The sequence below is a fragment of the Lepidochelys kempii genome, chromosome 7 (genome assembly GCF_965140285.1).
Source record: "Lepidochelys kempii isolate rLepKem1 chromosome 7, rLepKem1.hap1, whole genome shotgun sequence".
NCBI classification, from domain to species: domain Eukaryota; kingdom Metazoa; phylum Chordata; order Testudines; family Cheloniidae; genus Lepidochelys; species Lepidochelys kempii.
This window is the reverse complement of record NC_136386.1, coordinates 54,359,458-54,382,164: the sequence shown is the minus strand read 5'-3', so window position 1 is coordinate 54,382,164 and position 22,707 is coordinate 54,359,458. Positions and strand designations below refer to the sequence as shown.

Sequence of the window (22,707 nt, the reverse complement as noted above, 5' to 3'; positions counted from 1 at the left end):
CGTGATGGGACACTAGATGGGGAGGGCTCCGAGTTACTACAGATGAGGGTGAGGTTCTGTGGCCTGAAATCTGCAGGAAGTCAGACTAGATGATCACCATGATGCCTTCTGACCTTGAAGTCTGTGAGTGGTAGAAGTTCCTATATTCTGTGCTAGAGTAGGAGTAGTTCAGTCATGTCTCGGTGATGCATGTTCCTGTGATCTGTTTAAAACAAGGATCATAAAGTTTTTTTTCTCTGCAGAGGTTCCTAGGTTCTGTGCATGGTGATTTGGTCTTGAGTCTGTGTGGAGATGCCTGGATGAAGTGCCCGTTCTTCAGAGTGCATAATGAGTGTTCTCAGCGATAAGGATCTCTCAGATTACTTTAGATGAATGGATCACAACAGCTTCAGTGCCACTGAAATTTAGAGGGGAACAAAGGGACTATAGCATAATGCTGTTCTGGTCCAATATATGCAGTTAGACTGACTGAAGTGAGAGAAATGAGTAGGCTGGCATGTGGCTGGTATTTACTGCAGAGTTTCAGTGTACAAAAAGTGGGGAGGTAGGGAATGGTGGGGTGGTTAAATAAAACATTTTAATCCATTTGGAAAGTAGCACCAGGGTATCCTCCTCCACTAATTCTGCAGAAGCAGGAGGAAGGCGAGGCCCACACACTGTGGAGTACCTGGGAATCCCTAGCTGCGCACAGCATTTGCCCAGTGGTGTTTTGATTGTAATAGTGGGACTTCGGTACTCCTTTGATACATGTTACTGTCAATTGTGCATGAGCAATCTGTAGGGACCAGTAAGGGAAAAGAGGAAACTTGAACTGTGTAGCAGAGATTCTGGTGCCAGTAATGAATTTCTAGGGGATGGGGAATGGTGGCAGGAGCAGGGTTCCTTTGGCAAATCCCAACACCTCCATGTGAATAAACTGTACAGAGTCTGTGATGGTGGAGGAGGGGCAGAGTGACCCATCAGGCCTCCTTTCTGGGCTAAAATAAGTTTGTGATTCCATAAAACTTTTGCACTACATTCATAGGTAAGAAAGTGTGTTTTCAATGAGACAGGGAATAAAACTCTCATTAGTGGAGTGCTGTGTACCTAATCATGTGTGGCACATCACTGGAAGAGCAGCAGCAGGAAGAGAAATGTTCTCCTTACAGTTTTGGTGGTGATGATTCTTGAGCTAGGTAGATAACCTTCCGTTATGACACCATTCTCTTCATTGACTCCAAATGCCAACGGGACTGGGGGAAGAGAGGGGTTAGAGGGCACACATTTTTCATGTCCCATCAAAAGTCCAGGGTTAAAGGAAAGCTGCTGTGGAAATTAAGAGCTGTCCTAAATCACTGTATTTAATCATAAGGAGGAAACAGTCATTGTGGCACTGTGCTGCAGAGTACAGCTGGATTGCCAATACAGAATCCATTTGACAAATGGGGAAGAAGAGACTTTACAAGTTGTTAGTTCTTTTTTGTCTTTGCTGATTTGTCAGTGGACCACTGTTGATCTAGGCTTTGCCTGTGCTGAGCACATGTAAGCTCAACCCTTGTTTTGTTGTTTTGGTTTACAGTGATTTAATCTATTCTACACATGCTCTGCAGGGGGAAACCTAGACCAACAGCACTCCACAGTTACACTGTGACTAGCTGAAAACCAAATACATAATGCCAAAAACTTATTTTACAGCAACCTTGGCAGTCTTTGCTTTCTTGTGCTTTCCAGTGGGATTGCCTGGTTCTATTCTGCACTGTCAGACTGGGTCTGCTGTTGGGAAGGCAAAAGAGCAGTTAGTCATAGTTGGAATAAAGGGACTGGCCCACCCACTTCCACTTCTCTTGTATTTTGCCCTTTTCCAGCTCTTGTCTGTGTTTCTTTCTTTGTCCTTCCTGCTGGTTTAAGTAAACAGGTGAACACAATATATATATATATATATATATATATATATATATATATATATATATATATATATATATATATATATATATATATATAAAAACAGGACTGTTCGGTGCTGATAAACTGATATAAATAAATCTATCTCAAACTTTTAGCACCTCACAATTTAAAGAAAAGCCAGGCTGGAAGGAGCCATTGTGATCATCTAGTCTGATCTCCTGTATAACACAGGCAATAGAACTTCCCTCAAATAATTCCTAGAGCAGATCTTTTAGAAAAACAGCCAATCTGGATTTAAAAATTGTCAGTGATGGAGAATCCACCATGCCCCTTGGTAAATTGTTCAAATGGTTAATTACTTTCACCAGTAAAAATTTGCACCTTATTTCCAATCTGAATTTGTCTAGCTTCAACTTCCACCTGCTGGATCATTGAAGAGTCCTGTTTCCAGGAGTGTGTCCTCAATCATAATTGGCAAAAACTATCATTTTGTAGCTTGCCAATCTTGTAGAGCTTCAGTCCAATAATTCAGATGCTCAAGATCTGGTTTTGCCCAAGTAGCAGTCCTTACCTCTGAGCATGTATGCAATGAAGAGACCCCATTTTACTAGTCTAAAATCATCTTGGGAGCACTTCAGTGGTCCTGTGGGACATGGGATCTCTCTAGTGAGACTAGGTAAGTCTCACAAAATTCAGGACAGGCTACCATATCCTGCCTCAGACAAAGAGGGGGAAGAACCAGTGGTTGCTATATGTATATTGTGTTCACCTGTTTACTAAAACCAACAGGAAGGACAAAGAAAGAAACACAGACAAGAGCTGGAAAAGGGCAAAATACAAGAGAAGTGGAAGTGGGTGGACCAGTCCCTTTATTCCAACTATGACTAACTGCTCTTTTGCCTTCCCAACAGCAGACCCAGTCTGACAGTGCAGAATAGAACCAGGCAATCCCACTGGAAAGCACAAGAAAGCAAAGACTGCCAAGGTTGCTGTAAAATAAGTTTTTGGCATTATGTATTTGGTTTTCAGCTAGTCACAGTGTAACTGTGGAGTGCTGTTGGTCTAGGTTTCCCCCTGCAGAGCATGTGTAGAATAGATTAAATCACTGTAAACCAAAACAACAAAACAAGGGTTGAGCTTACATGTGTTTAGCTCAGGCAAAGCCTAGATCAACAGTGGTCCACTGACAAATCAGTAAAGATAAAACTGAACTAATAACTTGTAAAGTCTCTTCTTCCCCATTTGTCAAATGGATTCTGCATTGGCAATCCAGCTGTACTCTGCAGTACAGTGCCACAGTGACTGTTTCCTTTATTTGTTCACCGTGCAGGTATATAGACTGTAATCAAGTCACCCCTTACTTACCCTTCTCTTTGTTCAGTTGAATAGATTGAGCTCTTGAGACTATAAGGTTTTTTTTTTTTTAAATCCTTTAATCATTCTTATGGCTCTTCTCCAAACCTTCTCCAATTTATCAACATCTTTCTTGAATTGAGGGCACCAGAACTGGACACAGGGTTCCAGCAGCTGCCACATCAGTGCCGAATACAAAGGTAAAATAACCTCTCTACTCCTAATCAAAATTCCCCTGTTTATGCATCCAGGATCACATTACTTGTTATGGCCAGTTGCACAATGATATTCAGCTGATTATCTACCATGACCGACAAATGTTTTTCAGAATCACTGCTTCCCAAAGTCCGCCATCCTGTAAGTATGGCCGACATTCTTTGTTCCCAGATGTGTACATTTACATTTAGTTGTATTTATGCATGTTGTTTACTTGTGCCCAATATCTTACCCACATGGTATCCATAACTAAACCCATGATATACCCCACCCAATTAATTTATGGCACCACCAAGTGGGCGCTGCAGCTTTTCTGGGAGGTTACTAAATCTGAGCTCTGTTGAAGGAAGGGAGGTAATGGATTCCAAAGGTGAGGACCCTGCATGGAAAATGCCATGTCAGCAGCACTCTCTCTCTTAAATACATGAGGTGGTAGTTTGATCTGTGGCCCTCATCACCCTTCTTGCCCTATACTTTGAAATGAATGTACTCTCATGGTTTGGTGCTTACATTGTAAGCTCTTTGGGGTGGGGGCTGTATTTTTGTTGTTTGTGTGTACAGCGCCTAGCACAGTGGTCCTGGTCCTTGACTGAGGCTCCTAGATGCTATGATAACATAAATAATAGAGTATTTGTTACTCCATTCATTGTGGGAGTGCTTTTTGTTCTGAGATAGGGAAGAAGAAGAATGGCACACAGTTACCAGTAAGACAGTTTTCCCTTCTGCTCTCTCATCTGAACGTAATATAGACTTCTCCTTTCTTTCACCTTCTTGCATGGTGTGAAAACAAAGTTGCCATGCTTGTGCAGGTCAGCGCTCATACACATGTTTAGAAAAGTATATTCAGCTCTTCATATTACAGCTTCTGGAATTTGGAATACTGACTGAGGCACTGAGCTTTGCTATGCTGCAAAGATCATCCCAGGGCCATTCTAACAGGCTTGGACATCATCAGTGGCAGAATAGGGATAATTGTGACAGCCTGCTAAAAAGAACCTGTCTATGCACCGGTCATTAAAAGATGAGTGATCTTGTGTCCATTGATTGCATCTTGCTGCAGCCACTACACAACTGCCCCTATCTCAACAGTACAGATCGTACAAATGGAAAACTGATCAGCGTGCTGCTTTCTGTCACACATCACCCACAAGTACTAACGATTGAAGTGATATCTAGGCTATAACAGCCTGTTCAGTGACATGGGGAGAGCACATGAGCCTCCTGGCTCCAGAAGTGATAGTCACCCATCAGAAAGGCCCTCTAGTCCAAAGAGGAGTGAGATGGGTTACTTGTAACTTGACCTGAGAGAGGGAAAGAGGTGTTTCCTTAGGAATCTGTGCCTCTTAAACTGGCCCCTTTAATCTCATGTTCATTACCGTCCATGCTGTCCTAAGAACCACTCTGGGCTTTGTTTTGTTGGGAGTCTCTGCATTCCTAGTCCCCTGATTCCCTGTTCAGTAGGTGACTGAGGGTCTAAACTACAAAAAACAAAAATCCCATAACCTGCAGCAGTGAGTGCCAGCCCGAGCGGGAACGACCACATCGCTTTTTTAGCCTCATAGTGCAAGCCCAAGTCAGGTGACCTGGGCTCTGAGACTCACTGTGGCAGGGGATTTTTTTTGCAGTGTAGTTGTACCATGAGAGAGACTCACTCTTCTTTCTCTCTTTTGTTCACAAGACAGCAAATAGGACATGACTGAGTTTGACTCGTATTGTCGTGGGTGAAACACTCCCCACACAAAATTTCTCATAAACATTCAGTATAGCTGGAAATCTACCAAAATGTCCCACAAAGAGAACAAGCCTATTAGGATTGAGTGGATAGTATCCACCTATAAGGTGAATAGAAAGCTGGCTAGATTGTCGAGCTCAACGGGTAGTGATCAATGACTCCATGTCTAGTTGGCAGCCGGTATCAAGTGGAGTGCCCGAAGGGTCGGTCCTGGGGCTGGTTTTGTTCAATATCTTCATAAATGATCTGGAGGATGGTGTGGATTGCACCCTCAGCAAGTTTGCAGATGACACTAAACTGGGAGGAGTGGTAGATGCGCTGGAGGGTAGGGATAGGATACAGAGGGACCTAGACAAATTGGAGGATTGAGCCAAAAGAAGTCTGATGAGGTTCAACAAGGACAAGTGCAGAGTCCTGCACTTAGGACGGAAGAATCCAAGACACCGCTACAGACTAGGGACCGAATGGCTAGGCAGCAGTTGTGCAGAAAAGGAGTAGGGGTTACAGTGGACGAGAAGCCGGATATGAGTCAACAGTGTACCCATGTTGCCAAGAAAGCCAATGGGCATTTTGGGATGTATAAGTAGGGGCATTGCCAGCAGATCGAGGGACGTGATCATTCCCCTCTATTCGACATTGGTGAGGCCTCATCTGGAGTACTGTGTCCACTTTTGGGTCCCACACTACAAGAAGGATGTGGAAAAATTGGAAAACATCCAGCGGAGGGCAACAAAAATGATTAGGGGACTGGAACACATGAGTTATGAGGAGAGGCTGATGGAACTGGGATTGTTTAGTCTGTGGAAGAGAAGAATGAGGGGGGATTTGATAGCTGCTTTCAACTACCTGAAAGGGGGTTCCAAAAAGGATGGATCTAGAATATTCTCAGTGGTAGTGGATGACAGGACAAGGAGTAATGGTCTCAAGTTGCAGTGGGGGAGATTTAGGTGGATATTAGGAAAAACTTTTTCATTAGGAGGGCGGTGAAACGCTGGAATGCGTTACCTAGGGAGGTTGTGGAATCTCCTTCCTTAGAAGTTTTTGAGGTCAGGCTTGACAAAGCCCTGGCTGGGATGATTTAATTGGGGATCGGCCCTGCTTTGGGCAGGGGTTTGGACTAGATGACCTCCTGAGGTCCCTTCCAACCCTGATATTCTATGATTCTACCTCTGATGTTTGAAGATTGGCAATACTTGTGTGACTTGTCATGCCATTAAAGCATTATTGGATATAATTGTTGTCTTCCCAAGGCCAGGTGGTGCTTGGGACAGTTTCCCTTGATTCTAGAGAGAATTTAGACAGAGAAACTGAGTTCATCCATTAATCCTTGAACCAAGAAAACCAGACAATGTTGAAGAACCATGGATAAAACACTCACTCCTATCTTTACCCCCTCAAGGCTGGGGGAGAGGATGGGGAATTCCCCCTCCTCCCTCAGCAAGCCCCAGGCAAGTGAATAGGAAGTCCAAGTCTCTGACTTTTTGGGAGGAACTAACAGAACCAGATTCTGCTTTTAATATGGAGGAAGGTGCAAGGCAATCTGATCTATATTTGCACAGTATCCAAGCAGTCTGCCTGAAAGGAAGAATAGAAGATATTTGCTCCGGTGTGAGTTGCCAGGATTATAAGCCCTTGACTAAGATGTGTATGGATGGCACAGCATTGAGGGCAAAAAAGGGAACCCTCAAGGGAAAATCTGGAAACATGGGTTATCCTTCACAGATTTTTAATTTTTAATTTGAAAACCAAATTTATGCTTAAGAATTTAATTTTGCATTTGTCACAGAGAGCATGTTGAAGACATTGAACTCACCTTAAGCCCTTTCTGTGAGAGAACAGCGGTGGATGCTGATATTTTTCCAAAGAAATGTACATACAAACAGGTTTGCTCCTCACTGTCTCTCACCAGACAGAATGTATTTCAATTTTCACCACCTGCAGTACCTGGGACCTATTTCTTACTCAAGGTTTATGTGACTGGCTGCAGCTAAACCTTCTTGTGTCCTGCTTTGTTATTGCCTCTCACCTGTAAAATCTAGCAAAACAATTAAGAGTTAGGGGTGGGGCCCTTTGCACAGATAGGACTGGTGTGTGTGTGTATCTGAGAGAGGGAGATTCAGTGCCCAATTTTGGCAAATTATTGTAACCTTTGTTTGACTTGCTGTTTGCTCCTGGCTGGTTGTCGTAGCCTAGGCAGGGAAGGCTGTGGATTACAAGTAAAAGTGCCCGAAGCTGAACCAGGAAAACTTCTCAAAGACTGAAACAAAAATAAACATGGGGCTGGCTACAAGTGTAATGATACTGTGTCAGAATCACTAGGGCCCTACTGCACCACAAATACAACCATGTGTAGACAAGGCCAAAATCTGCAGGAGAAAGAGAATTGTCTTACACGAAAGCTCACAAGTTTGTTGTTTGTAGTCTGTCTGATCTCTCTCACCACTCTGATCCCTCACCCTTCTCCTTGAACCTTCCTTACCAGAAGTAGTAGTACTGGTTTTTCTTTTGAGCAAATGGGGAGACTATTCCATTAAAGTATGCTGCCCCGGAGAATAGTGTTCACTCCGGTAGTTCTCCTCAAGACAACATCTAGATGTGGCCTGTGCTCTTACTTCAAAAGGTCTTTTTTCACTAAGAGGGTGGTGAAACACTGGAATGAGTTACCTAGGGAGGTGGTAGAATCTCCTTCCTTAGAGGTTTTTAAGGTCAGGCTTGACAAAGCCCTGGCTGGGATGATTTAACTGGGAATTGGTCCTGCTTTGAGCAGGGGGTTGGACTAGATGACCTTCTGGGGTCCCTTCCAACCCTGATATTCTATGATTCTATGATTCTTGTTTAACTTCTGCTTTTTCCCCCCTACAAGTTGTTCCCTTCACAAGTGACAAAGTCAGGAGTCACTGAGCTTCTCTGGTTTTTGTGAGGAAGTGGTGTGTCAAGTGACTCTGACAGACACTTCCGACTTTAAATTGAGAAGGAGCTGATATTCAGTGGTTGAGAATGATTCTTTGTGCAAGGAATGGGATATATTTCCACAAGCTATCCTGTATTCTCTACCACTCCTATGTAGCACATGCCAGTGTGCCATCTTCAATCACTAGCTACCAGGGCTGGATTGGAACCAGTGACTTGAGAGAGAGGTTTCCAGAGCTGTCCTGGGGTCCATCCCAATATGCTGATTGTGGTGTTGCCTTTGAAGCTTGCTGGTGCTCTGACATTCCAGGGAGGGAGACAGGGCAGGAAGAGGCTGTTTGCTTTTCTATTTAAAGTCATTTTAAAAGTCCGTGTAAACAAGTTGCCAATGCCAGCACAGCCCAATTAAGGCTGGGGACATCTGAGAGAGGATTAGCAGGACTCCATGGGGTATGAAGCTGAGATCTTAATCTAGATCTATTAAGAGATTTACTTGGGAGGATGGGGTTTTGCTCCCTTTTGTTTAATTTACTAGGATTGGATTAGCTACAAACAAGGCCACTAACCCCAAACATATTTACCTTGCTGCTGCTTCTGTGCTGATTAAATAAGGACTCTGAAGTTGCAGGCTGGGTCTGCATGCAGGGTTAGCTGCTGTGATGGACTCAGAACTCTCACTGTCCTTTAACGAAACATCCCCACAACTGTGCTGTTGCACAGCAATGAGCCAGAACATGTCAGGTGTACTGTTTGGGGCCATTGTGGTAATATTTTTATAAAGATAATCTTTGCTTGGGTTGGAGGGTTGCAGAGGCCAATAACATCCTCTGTCCTTGCACTCTCTGCTGTCAGCTAGAATTTTCAGTTTTAAAGCTCAATATTGGTAGCCAAAGAGAGGGGGATAGATAAGGGTTAAACTAGTTTCATCTCCAGAATGAACACAGCTCTTCTGTAGTTCTCAGTGATTCTCCCAAATCACTGCTTCAGTGATTAGAGAAAGGTTTTTGTTTGGCTGGAGTACCAAGCCTGTGAGGAGATTGAGGTTTACTTTCCTCTTCCCCAATGTTACCATAATGTATTATACAGCAGTGAGATCCTGCTTCAGCCCTCACTGCAATGATTAAAATACCTGGTTTATCAAAACTCTCCCTCTAGAGGCAGTCGGTCATTTGAGGGTAGCAGAGAAAGCCTATCTTGTAGATCTGAGCTTTCCAAGACTGGCATAGCTATGTCTGTTAGGAGTGTGAAGAGGTGCGGTTCCTAACCGATGCTATGCCAACAAAAGCTACTCGTGTAGTAGGCACAGTTATACTGGCAAAACTGATTTTACTAGTGTAGCCTGTTCTGCTCATGGTGCATGGTTTTATGAGACTGGTACAAAGCTCAGCTTTGTAGGTATAGTTGTATCCATGACAGGTATAGCAATTGCTTGCAATATCTTTGGGAAATATTACTTTTAAAAGTTTATGTATCATTGTAGGCCAGGGTCTGTGAGAGGTGACCACACCACCTCCAAGAATAATTAACAGTATGGCGTGATTAGACAAATTCATTCAGGTTGTAACACCTTCAGAGAAGTTCCACCACCTGGAGAAACTCAGATGTATGAGTTCAAACTGGATTCTCCAGGGACTGACTTGACAAAGAAGGGGCTTTTGGATAAATGGCCTGAGTTCAAACTGACTCAAGGCCCTTTTTCTGATCTAGTGAATTGACAGGACCTTCTGTCCCAGGAGGCCCAGTCCTTCCTGGGAAGGGTTGGAGGACATTGGCCTACTGAGACCCCGTAAGACGGATAGCTGACCTCTAGTAAGCTTTTAGCCTGCGTAAAGAAACTTTTATTATTTATATGTTTTCTCTGTAATGCTTTCACCTTAAGAATAAATGTGCTTGCTTATAAAGAGCTGCGTGATAACACATAGCTGCTGGCAATTACAGCTGTTCATAGTCTTCAGAGAGAAGGCAAAGATCAGATGCAGGAATATTTAGGCAGTCTGGCTTGCCACAAATATCACAGTGTAGACAGGGAACTGTGCATCCTGAGAAAAATCCCAGTTGGAAGGGAGAGAGAGACAGGTCTCTATCCAAGAGAGATGGTGACTGCTGAGCAGCAAGCCTAGAGTTGGTGCTCTCAAGGGACCCTGGAGAGGGAATACAGGTGCATTTGCCCTGAACTGTGACAGCATGCACACTAGTATACCTGTACTCGTAAACCAGTCCTATTGTAGACATAGTGCAGAGTATTACAGAGAGCCCTCCACCCTATTTTCCTGTAACTTGTCATAGTCTTTGTGACCGTGGAATTTTTCAAAGGAGGTGGTCTCTGAATTGAGGTAGACAAGGTGGTGATTGTGATGATAGCAGCACACACCGTGTTTTCCCCGGGCTTTAGTTCAGAGCCCTGAAAGGGGGAGCACCCCATTCCTTGTAGTGAAGGTGTGTGGAAATATCTCTTTACTGCGCTAGAGCCTGCGGCCTGGGTAGGCAGAGCTAATTGCTTCTCCCAGGGCTTCTCCCTTGAACCTCCTGGTATTTACCTGATGCCAAGATCCTAATGTCTAAAGCTGGATAAGGCAGATGGAAAGGTAGTTTAGTGTGCAAACCACCCAAGGATGCGTAATGGTGGTGATGTTGCTGACCTAAATTCCTCTTTACTTGCAGGAAGTATGGGACAACCCAAGTGACAGTTTGGGGGAAAGAGGCTTTCTTTCCAGCATGAGAAGGATCTAGTCTTTGGACGGTAGGCTGGGAATTGTAGTTCCAGCACTGAGCATAAAGTTGGCCATTATGACAGATACACAAGAACATTAAAGGCTTTCTCTAATCTTTTTTGACTGAATAGAATTAAAGAGATGGTTAACGAGTATCCAGCAAACCTGTATCTATATAAATATGTAGGCTTGGGGGAAGTGTACCCAAGAGCTTAAAGAGAACTTATAAAGTAAATCTTGTCTCTTCTGAAAATTATTCCTAAATAGTGTGGAGCCAGGAAAGGTTTGCAGTGAATTTGCTGACTTCCATGCCATTAATGCAGTGCTGAGGGATTTTAACATAATTTTTTTGCATACAATAACTTCGAGGGAAGTAATTCATTAACAGTCACAGGAGATGGGATCAGTGTCTTGAAGCTAAAGATTGAAACATGTTTAGTTAGGTGTAAAGGGAAGTCTCTCCCTCAATGGTTTTATTGCCTCTAATTAACTTTCAAAGTAAAACAACAGTGGTGGTGGCGTATTAGTGAAAACACTTGGAGCACAGTGGCAGTATAGATAGTGTTCACTTTTAGCTGTGGAACACATTTTTTAAAAAGGTTTAGGATATCCTCTTAACTTAATATATTTGTTCCTTTTGAGGGATTGATTCCTTGAGTGCATAGTGTCTTTTATCCATTGCTTGGCAATAACGTCTTCGTAACCTAGATAGTACTTTTCTTTCTGAATGACTCCAGTGTGCTTTTCAAATCTATGTATAAGAATCACTTAACCTGCAATAAGAAAAGGAGTACTTGTGGCACCTTAGAGACTAACCAATTTATTTGAGCATGAGCTTTCGTGAGCTACAGCTCACTTCATCGGATGCATGCCGTGGAAACTGCAGCAGACTTTATTTAACCTGCAATGCCACTGAAATTCACCCACTTCATGGGTAAAACAGCACCCAGCATGGCATTACAACAGCATAGAACAGGAAGTAAAGAATAAAATATATAGTAATAGGTAACGCACTCTGTTTGTTTTATAATTCAATCCAAACAGAAAATAGTCTGGACCTGATACTAACCTAAACTTTTCTTCATTTAGCTTCAGGCTGTTGCTCTTTGTCCTAGCCAACCGTGAGACAGTGGAAAAGAATCCCAGCAGAGGTGTTCAAGGTGCCATCACTGCACTTTCTTATGATCAACTTAGATACAAGATGCTGGTATGTGTAGAAGAGGGAGACATCCTGCAAAGTCCAAGAATCAGAGCAGGTGACCCAAACAGTCTAACTGGCCTAGTGTCTCTTGCTCTAGCACTGTACGTAGCTGTTGGAAAAGCCTTGAAAGATGCTGTCTTCAGCTAACAGAGGGTGCTTTGCCTAAATCAATCAGGCTTAGGTCTCCTGTGATGTTTTCTTTAACATCCTTTCATAATGTTCCCTGGTTTCTCTGCGTTCTTCTGTTTTCACTTCATTGTAAGATTTTGGTGTCTCATTACTGAACTGTTAGTTTTGTGCTCTCTATCGCTATCAGTTAAACTAACCTCTCTGGAGAGCTATCCCCATGTGTCGTCCTGTCTGAAACCCCTTTGCCCTGATGCTCTGCCTATCAAAGAATAAAACTTTAAGCATATACAGAGCTTTACATCTAGTCATAACCATGCTTCCCCCTGCATTGCTCTAGACTCTTATTTCTAATTCCATTTTAAAATAGGACCCCCTCATATATCAGTCTATCATGGGGCTCAGAGCTTTAGTGAACCACAGTTAGATTTGTGCGTGCACAACCTGTTCCTGTACTGATTTTTCCCCCCACATTTGTTTCTCCCTTTTGGTGCACAAGGAATTGATCCTTTTACCATTTTTATTCCCGAACCCCAAATTCCTATAGTAGGGCCTCAGTATGTTTGACTGGAGGCTTGTTGGTCATGTGTTATATGGAAAATTTGTTCTTTTTATGAGATTTGTACATAGAACAGGTATTGGTTTGGGTGAAGCTGTAAGCTACAGTGTGGCAACAGGAGTAATTTTCCACTGGTGAATAAATGTTCCTAGGTTAGCACTTCTCACCTTGTGAGCTTCATATCTGAAGGCAGCATAAACACATGACAGCTTCAAAAGACAAACTCCTCCAGCAACCTATCAATGTGTACTGGAGTGTCAGGCGCTGCTGTCTGTGTGGGCTCCATTCCTCCCATCCCTATCCCTCCCTCGCTCTTTATCTGATTGATGTGGCTTTTCATGCTGTCATTCACTCTCCCTGGCACTACATTTTTCGTTTTCCTCTTCCGGATTCTCTCCCCGTTGAAACAAAAGGCGAACTCGTTTCCAGTGGTGCAGCACCAGGCTGTGCTGTCTCTGAGGGGCTGGGGGATTCTCTGCATCTCGTTCTGTGTCGGAACCAACGGTGAGCTTGTTTAGTGGCTTCACAAGCAATGCTTTTGAACCGCTGCCAGATTCCCTCCCCTGCTGTGCAAGTGGAGTTCAAAGCCCTCCTGTGAGTAGATACACGGCATGTGTAAAAGGACAAGGAATTTAATCTGTGATTCCCTATCCCACAGGAGTGCCTGACGACTGCGTCATGCCACAACTCCCTGAATACTGGACCAGGCTTCTCTCTGCCTCCCTCTGGACACCACTATCCCTACTTTATTTCTGGGATTTCAGAGAGTAAGATGGAAGCTTTTCAGATAGGACCTGAGAAACGAGGTGAAAAGATCTGTGCTGTTGGACCCTCTGTTATATAGGACCCTGCTTTGCTCACCTGTGGCTGCAGACAGCCTTCCTTGCATGCTGATTGCTATCTGTCTGGTGCTCACCATGCTCAGCAGTGAAGCTCTTGCTTTCAGTATAAATTTATCTACATTTCTCTTTGTGTGTGTGTAAAATTCCAGTATCCTCATGTTCACACACTGATTTGAGAGGTTTTGGCAACTCCAAGAAAAGAGAAGAGATCCACTGCTACAAACGACTGTTCAGCCATCCACCGGCTGTGCAGCCCAGCTGCCTATTCAGGACGGGCCAGCTCGCTGCTTACATGTCTTTGTGAAGATTTTCTTTAGGGCTTGTGCTTTTCCTCACTTCCCCTTTTTCTCGGGTGTGTTTCCTTGGCTTGCTGGCTGTCAGAGTTAACAGACCAAGCTTCCTGGACACCTTGGAGAGATCCCACTTCACTTTGAAATGCGCCTTTTAAAGGTAGGGAGTTGGAAAGCGTTTGTAGTATTTCACATCGATTGTAGTTTGTACTCTGGCAGGTACAAGGGATCTTTTCTCTGGCTTGCTTTTGTGCACTGTCGTTTGACTGTTGATTTAGAAAATCTTCATCTGCAAGAGCCATGCTGCAGGAGAGGGGATGGATGGAGAGGCTGCAGTACAGTAACTGTATTAGGTGATCTCGCTTGCCATGGCCATTAAGGTTCTTTGTTAGCTCTCTCTCTCCTCCTCCTCCTCCTCCTCTTTGCCCCTTGCCGATAGGTTGTTGCTTTGTCTTGGCTTGCTACTGGGTTAAATTTAGGTTCTAAAATGTGCTGGATAAAAGGAGGAATCTGATTGATTGCCCAGTGTGGAGTTCCAATATGTCTCTTGGTGGCTTAATGTGCATCTGAACAGCACGGGGATCCTAGTATAACTGCACATATTGTCCTGGGCTATTAAGCTCACTTATACTACAAGTAAACACATTCTTGACCCTTATCAGTCAGTCACCTTAGTCCTGGGTAACCAGACTGCTCTGTGGAGGAACACGTTGCAGCAAAATCAGTAACTGGTGAAGTCATTTTAAAGACCAGAGAAATTAGAGATGGAAAATTTAAAAATCAGGTTAGGTCTTGTCAATCCCCCAAGGGCCAGGGCAGGATTGTTCTCTGCATTGTTTTTTCTAGGGCTTTGTCATACAGCTGTTTAAATCTTCATTTTCACGTTAGGAGAAAAACCAGAGGCTTTAAAATTAATGTTTGGTAACTTGAAAGCTTAGAAAGAGAGATTCATATAAATATATGTGAAGAATAGAGAATAAAATTAGTGAAAGCAAAGCCTTGAGTAACTTTGTATCACAGTTTCTTCCGAGTTGGTTTTCTGGAGAGAAGGGTCTAAATTGCTCTCCTGGAGGATTTCTCCTCCATCACAGGACTCCATAATAAGGCTGCCATCCTTCTGGTCGAGGGATATTAGCTGGAACTTGATTCCAAGACCATTAACAATGTTCTTTAATCAACCAGTGAAGTTCCTATTGAACAACATACAGTGCTGATACCACCCGATGGGCCAAGTGCACACCTTCTGTATCTTAACCCACTGCTGCTGGCCTGGGGAGCGAGATGCTGGGTTTAGGATCCAGGCCAGAGACCTCATGCTGGGCAGGTTCTTTCTCTGACTCTTACTAGAATAGAGATGATAGGGATGGGGTGCTGTTTTCCAAGTACTGTAATTGAGTAGATGTGGTTCCCACAATATACTGTATGATCCCCACAATGGGGATACGTGGGAGATGAGAGGTGATTTTCTATATTCTCCTCTGGCCTCAGTTCTCTTGCTACTTTAAAGGTAGGTGAAGGGTAAAGAGAGGGTGGAATATGCCAGGGCTATTCAGTGCATGTCTGCCACTAGAATACAGTAGAGCAGTGGATCTGAGGCATCTGAGCTGTGGATCTGATGTGTGTCTGGATAGTGAGGAGCAGTGCTTGCTGCGCTGGAGTTCTTTCCCTGCATTGCCACAGGAGGAATACTCCTACTTTGTCTTTCTATAACCCCTGAAATCCAAAGAGTTCAAAGGGGATTAATGAGGCATGTATTATTGCCACCCCCATTTTACACCTGAAGAAACTGAGGCACAGAGCGTGACCAGCCTGTCAAAAGTCACATCGTGACAGAGCCAGGAATCTTGGCTCCCATTTTGCTGCTGCAGTCATTAGACAACACCCTAAAAGGCTTATCTGTTTTCATTATTTGGAAGCAGTGGCTATAAAAATAAAAATGATCCTTCTGCTCTCCGTCATTCTACGATCTCTGGGGCACACAGTCTGCCTGTCTCATGTGGATTCTCAGCAGTGAAAAAAAGCAAAAACCTACAGAGAGCTAGAGTCAATAGCCCCATTATTCTCCCTAACACCTAAACAACCATTTTACAAGCCCAGTAGCATGTTCCAGGTTGTATATGGCAGACACTTCTCAGGTCTTGCAGCCATGTGTCTCCAAACACAGATGAGGTCTGTTCACATGACTTCATGCTCTGTCAGGTAATATTGCATCAAGGTGTGTAGATGTGATTGGGTACTCACCCCACCCCACCCACCTGAGCCTCTTGGAAGTTCTCTTCTTCAAGTAATGCAGTGTGCAGCATAGGCAATGGAACTAGGGGTCCTACTGCATCCCTTGACTTGAAGTGGTTTCCATTATATCCAGGGTTTACAGTTTGGTTCAATGGCTCTCAGCACCCCCGCTATACAAATTGTTCCAGCACCCCTGGCATGTGACCTCTGCAGCTGTACTAAAATAGGGTGGGTATTTCAATGGCTGTCATGCTGCAGAGTGCTTGTTCCCTGGCAATGTTTCATGAGGGAGTCTCCCTGTGCCCATAAGACTTTAGGTCTGTTTGAAAGCTGGCAAAGTCGATTGTCCTCAGATGGGAGACTGGTATGTATGGAATATCCCCTGCAGACTGGGACAGTTATCTTGTCCCATTCAGCCCCTTTAAGCATGCTGGTTCCTGTGCCTTATTGTTCCAGAGTCTGCTAAAGCGCACACAGGCTGTCTCCTCTCTGCCAGCAGTGTCTTCTGCCATGCAGGCAAGATGAGTGACTGTGAAGCTTGTTCCCAAGAGTTCTATACCAGCTCGGGAATGTGCGGCATCCTGTCGTACCTGTGGAGAGGGGGGATGGGGAGTGCATCCCTGATGCTGATTCCAGATAGGGTGCCAGGGATCCCAGAGCCACAATTCCTCTTGCTCATTCATGCGAATCATCTGCAAAACATGCAGGGTGGGGGGAGAGATAAGAACAAAGTCTATGAACCAAGCCTGCTCACATACATTAGGATGAGCCCAGGCATGAGGTGAAAGGAAGGGATCAGAGCTCTTCATTATCTAATACTCCCTCAGGGCAGTACCAAACTCACTGTAGAGCAAGCAAGCCAGGCCCAGGGCTGGCAGAGAGAGACCATTGTTCTGTGTGAATACGGCTGATACTGGAATGTTTCATTGTGAATCTGAAGCCATCTTTAATGCAAAATATTCCTCCGAGGGATTTGTTTTCATTGCTAACCATTTCAGAAGTCACATTCAAGCCAGCACCGTGCCTTCTCCCAAACAAAAGGCAGTAAGGTTTGGGGTTCATTCACAGCAGAAAGGATGCACTTGCCTTTCACTCCGCTGCATGTGTTGGGGTGATGTAAAGTTCCTGCTCTGTAAAACAGCAAACTGGGCTGGGAGAAGGGGAAGACAAAAGGAAGACATTAACCTCTTTATGTGCTTTGTGTTCCTGTTTGGGGAAGGTTGTTATGTGGCATTCCCTGGTGTTTAATGGCAACTGAATGGTACCAGTGGGAGCTTTGGGGAGTAGGAAGCCTTTTTACATTGAAAATTAAAATACCAATTTCCTTATGCGGTGGCCACACATGTAACCCCAGAGGGAAGGGAGAGTGCATCTTGCATGGGTCGCTAGCATCCCCCTCCGGTCTACATACACAGCATCTCTGATGGGGGCTCCAGAGGGAGGGGGAAGTGATTAGGCACGACATGGGATCTCTTACTGGAGGATTGGTCTAGATCTCTTGAATTGGTTGATTGAGATTAGCCTGGTGCTTAGTTTTGGCTCCTCAAGTTGGGATGCATGGAAGAGATAAGGGGTATCTTTCTGTAAGAGACAAGAGGCCAAAAATAGCATCTTCCTTTGTTGCTTTTTGGTGCCTTTGCAAAGTCCTTTGTAGTTTTGTATATGTGGGGTTTCAGTTGAAGCAGATACCCCCCACACCCCAAAATAAATGCCATTCCCAGCAGTTTAACCTCCATAGCCCCATACTAGAGTGGCACATGAGTGTCTGCAGCTCTCCCTCCCCCCGGCTAATGATGGATGCAGTACAAGAACTAGGTGCAATGGAAGGAAAATAATTTCTCTCATCCGTGGGGTTGTTATAAACAAGTGTGTAAAGCTAGAATTGTTTTCCTAATTGGAAACTGCTGAGGGATTTTCCACCTTGTAACTGTCTCAAATTTCATAATCCAGAATGTTTACAACAGAGCAGACAGTGTACGGGAAGTGTGTGAGTTGCCCTCAGTTGTGTTAGAATAATAGTTCACATTAATGTAGCTCTTTGCATCTGAGTGCCATGCAGACATCATTTTTCACAGCACCCCTGTGTAGTTGTATCCCCACTTTACAGATGGGGTAACTGCAGCACAGGAAGTTCATGTGTCTTGCGCAAAGTGGCACCACACAGTCAATAGCAAAACTGAAACTAGCACCAGAAATCCTAATTCTCACCCCACTCGCTCCCAGTGAAAACATGATCGGAGCTGACGTGAGTAGTGAATCTGTGACCTTGCCTCTGGTGCTTGTGGACTGGGGACCAAACACGGAGTGAAGACCCAAATATCCCATTCCGCTTCTATCTCTTCTATGCAATTGCTCTTCCCTCATCCCTTCCTCTGAGTGTTCTAGGAGACATGGACGCCAGTAGCACTGAAAGGGCCTTCCTCATTATACGCAGTTCCAGATGTTGGCCTTCTTACTGGCTTCTTTCTCAGCTCAAGATTCATTATTTCTGTACTCAGGAGCACTTACTGTCTGATAACGTCTGCAGAACAGGAGAAGATTGAGGCCCCAGGGTGTGTGCGGGAGCCCTGGTCTACACTAGGGGTGGGGATCGATCTAAGTTATGCAACTTCAGCTACGTGAATAACGTGGCTGAAGTCAACGTACTTAGATCGACTTACCGTGGTTTCTTCACCGCTGTGAGTCAACTGCTGCTGCTGCCCCATCGACTCTGCTTGCGCCCCTGTGACTCTGCCTGCGTCAACAGAAGAGCGCTCGAGGCTTGATTTATCACGTCTAGACTAGACGCAATGGATCGATCGCTGCCCGCCGATCCGGCGGGTAGTGTAGACATACCCGGAAAGTGTCAGAAAAGGTACCCCGCCTTAACTACGGTGGTAGTATGAGTGAGAGCAGCATCTGTCTGGAATGCCCTTACGCACACCCCTTGGCTTTGTTCAGGTAGTTATCAGTTACTGCTGATAAAAGGCTGCCCCCCAGAGCAGAAGGAAACAAGGGGATTGAAACTGAAGGGCTGCATTGGTTGATATCCTAGAGCTGAAATTAGAGATATTTGTCACGCTGATGGTCCACACTTGTTGGTTGTGGTGCACGCTTGTCATGGCACTGAGGTATATCTTTGAACTTGTGTGTTTGGCTGTGTCCCCCTCCTTCTCCCTCTCCATTGTGGCCAGGATTCTGAAGGTGCAATGCACAGGTTCTTTCAGAGCTTGACAGGCTCGCTTGAGTGAAGAGCTGGGGCTGAGATGCATTTGCCAGTGAAATGTTGTATGGTCACTCCGGATAAGCTGGAATGGAAGTTGCAGGCACAAGAGAAGTGAAGTGCAGTCAAGAGGCAGCGCAACAACAGCAAGGCTGAGTGCCGACAGATATAGCAGATTGGGTGTGTATTGTTTGAATAAAGGTCACCAGCTTGCATCAACCAGTCCCACCTTAGTAGTGTTGAAGGACCACTTGGTGTCTCAAGGTGGAGTTGGGGTGCAGCCTGTGAACACTTGGAGTGATTTTGAAAATGCTGGTCACAGCTCCTTAGTTAAGGTTGACTTTTGCACTTAAAGCAGGGACGTAGTCTCTTCGTTACATATGAAAAACACAACCTGTCTTCTCCAGAATGAATGCCAAAGTGATTGTGTGAGAATTTAAAAGTCATTTTTTGCCTTGAATAACCTCAGTAACAGAATAACTTCTCTTGTAGCTAAAAATTGTTTAATTCTTGGGCACTGGCTGCACCGAGCAAGGTTTAGAAATGCACAGTTAGGTCACCCAAACAGCCTTAATTCTGCCCTGTGCAGTGACACCATGAGGGGAAAAAGAAAAAATATCCTCTTTGCTTTAAACCTGAGTTTAATGTAATTTGGGACTACAGGCACTGAGATACATTAACCAAAATCATATAGTTATTGTCTGACATCACTGTAGAGCAAAGTTAAAATTATTTGGGTGCCCTAACAGTGTATTTCTGTACTTTCTTCAGAGTCTGTATATGCTGTTACTGAAATCATTTCCATACTGTTAATATGTTTGGATTTCTTTTAAGTTTTAACCTTGACTCTGAAATTCCTGGATTTGTAACACTTGTATTTAGGATATTTACATCATTCCTATATGTATTTTACTTTAAATAGCTGATATTTAACCATAACTCCAACTCAACATAGTTTTTGCCTGGGATCTATAAAATGTGGCTGTGATACCACTCAGTGATTAATTGATTCTCTCGCCATAGGAAATGCACTACCATTGGGCTGGCAGTGAGCATTGCGAGACCATAGTTAGGCAGTTTCTTTGCATGTGTGCACTCTTTTTGACTTCTTTCTCATTCCCCAAACGCTGCTTTTCTGGCAAAAGATGCTGGTTGAACACAGATGCTAGAGCAGGATGAATAACAGGTGTTTTGATTCACTGGGAATTTCAAAAAAGAAAAGTTAATTTCAGGATGGGACTGTCTTTTTGTTCTGTGTTTGTACAGCACTGAGTACCAGGGGGTCCTTGGCCATGACTGGGGTTCCTAGGAACTATGATAATACTAAATAGTAATCATAATAATTAATAAATTAATAACATTCTTTTTCACTGACTGACCAGTTGCTTTCCCTCTCAGACAGCTTCTTGCTGAGAAACACTACAGGATGGAATTCTTTATCCGGTCCTTCCTGCATTAAAACTGCTCCCACACCACGCTCAGACGCATCTCTGGTTACTAGGAATGGTTTGTCAAAGTCTGGGGCCTTAGCACAGGGTCAGACATGAGTGTCGCTTTAAGCTGGTTAAAGGCCTTCTGACAATCTTCGGTTCACTGAACGGCATTTGGCTGTTGCTTTTTGGTTAGCTCTGTCAGTGGGGTGGCGATTTGGCTCTATTGCAGTACAAATCGCCTGTAATATCCGACCAAGCCTAAGAAGGATTGGACCTGTTTCTTTGACTTTGGGAGAGGCCACTTTTGGATAGCATCCACTTTGGCCTGTAGGGGGGTTGATAGTTCTTTGACCCACCTGGTGTCCAAGGTAAGTCACTCTGTTTAGGCCTATTTGACACTTCTTAGCCTTAACAGTTAGTCCTGCCTCCCTTATGCGCTCCAAGACTTTTTGTAGATGTTCCAGGTGTTCTGCCCAGGAATCTGAAAATATGGCCACATCGTCAAGGTAGGCGACTGCATAGTCTCCCAATCCTGCTAGGAGACCATCTACAAGTCTTTGGAAGGTGGCGGTTGCATTCCGCAGCCCAAAAGAGAGCACATTAAATTCATACAGCCCAACATGTGTGGTGAAGGCTGACCTTTCCTTGGTGGATTCATCTAGTGGTACCTGCCAGTACCCCTTGGTTAAGTTCCAGGTAGAGATGAACTGGGCCCGTCCCAGTTTTTCCAATAGTTCATCTGTGCGTGGCATTGGATAGTTGTCTGGGCGAGTTACAGCATTTATCTTACGGTAGTTCACACAGAAATGTATCTCTCCATCTGGTTTGGGAACTAGAACCACTGGAGATGCCCATGCACTGCCAGAGGGGTTACACCCATCTGTAGCATATCCTGGATCTCCCGTTCTATAGCAGTTTTAGCTTGAGGAGATACCCGGTAAGGTTGGACTTTAATTGGGTGTCAATGGAGTGGTATGCCCGTTCAGTCAGTCCTGGGGTGGCTGAAAACGTCGGTGCATAGCTAGTGCACAGCTTCTTGATCTACTGTCGCTACATACACCCAGGGGTCACGGAGATGTTTACCTCTTCTATGCCACCATCACTTTTACCTTCGTAGTAGACACCTTCAGGCCACTCAGTGTCATCTCCTCCCTGGACTGTAAACTGACAAATGTTTAATTCTCTGGATCGATTAGAAGAGCTGAGAGGCGGTGGGTTGCTCCGTGCCGCCGTCCAAGCTCTTTGGAGGCTTTCATCTGCTTTCTGTTCGGTCTGGAACTGTTCCCTTGAGGCTGGAGACATCAGTTCCTCATTGGATTGTGGATCTGGGCTTGGTCCCTCTGGAAGTGATGTAGGGGATGGGGCTGTTCCCGTTGACTGTGAACCGCTTTCTGCTGGTGCACCACGTTGGGGTTCAGGCTCCAGCTGAGCCTCTGGTGTAGGGTTATCTGCTGCTGCTAGTGCAGGTTTGGTGGGGCTCTCTGGTGTTGGAGTTGTAAGTACTGGATTCAGTGCTGGCAATAGTTCTGGTGCTGGTTGTTCCGCCGGTTCTGCTTCTGGGACTGGCTCTGTCTGGGTCTCTGGGACTGGATCCACTACTGCCATTGCAGATGTTATCATGTTGTCCAGTTCCATTACCTCTGAATGGGTCCTGGTAGAAGTTTCAAGAACAGAGCTAGGCCTGAAAGCTTGCTTAGCCTGGCTGCGGGTGACCATTCCCACCCTCTTGGCTAGCTTCACATGATTGGCCAAGTCTTCTGCCCAACAGCATCGGGATGGGATAATCATCATAGACTGAAAAAGTCCACATTCCTGACCAGCCCTTGTACTGGATAGGCAACTTGGCTGTAGGCAAATTGAAAGAGTTGGACTTGAAGGGTTGAATTGTTACTTGGATCTCTGGGTTGATTAAATTGGGGTCCACTAAGGAAGCATAGATAGCCGACACTTGCGCTCCGTTGTCCCTCCACATGGTGACCTTCTTTCCACCCACACTCTGTTTCCCTCTGCTCCAAG

General features: G+C 44.7%; 1 protein-coding gene across 11 annotated transcripts in view; it reads left to right on the top strand.

The window, feature by feature from the left end:
• NDST2 (N-deacetylase and N-sulfotransferase 2) overlaps window positions 1–22,707 on the top strand; it is a 218,711-nt gene that overhangs the window by 148,196 nt on the left and 47,808 nt on the right. The window contains exon 4 of one of the 11 annotated variants that reach the window (XM_073352877.2): window positions 11,896–12,062. The exons of 9 other annotated variants lie outside the window; for them this stretch is intronic. The gene's annotated coding sequence lies outside the window, so the exon portion shown is untranslated. Of the gene's footprint in view, window positions 1–11,895; window positions 12,063–13,902; window positions 13,985–22,707 lie in introns of those variants that run through there. One more of the 11 variants, XM_073352883.2, reaches the window with a different exon arrangement.